The 968-nt window shown below is 35.4% G+C and overlaps 1 non-coding gene across 1 annotated transcript; it reads left to right on the forward strand.

Annotated features, from left to right (window-relative positions):
* The first annotated feature begins 397 nt into the window (after positions 1-397).
* Positions 398-514, forward strand: LOC112306819 (small nucleolar RNA SNORD22). The gene has a single exon (XR_002974993.2). It is a non-coding gene; the product is annotated as a small nucleolar RNA SNORD22 (small nucleolar RNA).
* The last annotated feature ends 454 nt before the right edge of the window (positions 515-968 follow it).

Genomic DNA, 968 nt, shown 5'->3' on the forward strand with positions numbered 1-968 from the left:
CACATTTCATTTGTAGAGCTTTTATTTTTGCAATTGCGGAAATCAGTAGTAATTATTATAGTCTACTGCTTTATTTGTCAGTGCTGACACAGAGCTGGGTTATAATGAAATTCGTTTCTTCCCAGCCTTACAGCTGAAATCCCTGTAGCTGTCCTCAGATATACACTGTGCTGCTTCGGACGCTAGGAAGAAGCATGTATGTGGTCTGCATCTTCACCATCAGTGATAAATGTGAGCCATGAGAATAATTCGAGTATCTTACTTTTATTTCTCCTGATAATTAATGCTATTAAAATGACTTTAATGTGCATAATCATATGTCTCTATGTATACATATATAGGTATGTGCATAGTAATATGGACTAACTTTTATCTGAATCCTGGAAACATATTGAAGCCCCAGGAAATGAAACACTCACATATTTAATCTCTCATCCTGGTTCCAGGGCCTGAGAACCCGATGGGGCTGGCTCAGGGGGAGCTGGGAAGTTCCCGAAGGAACTATTTGAGAGATCATAAGTGTTTCTAAACATGAGAAAATAAAGAATAGTCAGTTGTTGAAAAATCAATTGTTGTTTCCCCCCCCCGCCAGGTCTGAAAAAGAACGTGGCACATATCATGGAATCCAACTAGAGAGGACATATTATAATGAGATCCAATTCCTTAGGAAAGGGAACTTTCAAATCATTTCTTATACACCTTAGCTGTCAAAGTTAGCATACAATGATTTTGGCTTTTCTAAATAGTTTTATTTTAAGCTTCAAATAAAAAGAAAATATTAAAGTATATGGTATAGTAGTATTCCATCTTTCTATCCCAACTACCAGTGAGTGGTGTATCTTCCTGGTTTATCTCAAAAGTTTAAGATATCCAATTACCTGTGGAACTATTTCAGTTTTGAGTTTATTTCTATAAAATAAGTATTTTGAATGTTTGAACATATCCATACCTCATAAAAATTAATGCCA

This window comes from Desmodus rotundus, chromosome 13, assembly GCF_022682495.2.
Source record: "Desmodus rotundus isolate HL8 chromosome 13, HLdesRot8A.1, whole genome shotgun sequence".
Lineage (NCBI taxonomy): Eukaryota > Metazoa > Chordata > Mammalia > Chiroptera > Phyllostomidae > Desmodus > Desmodus rotundus.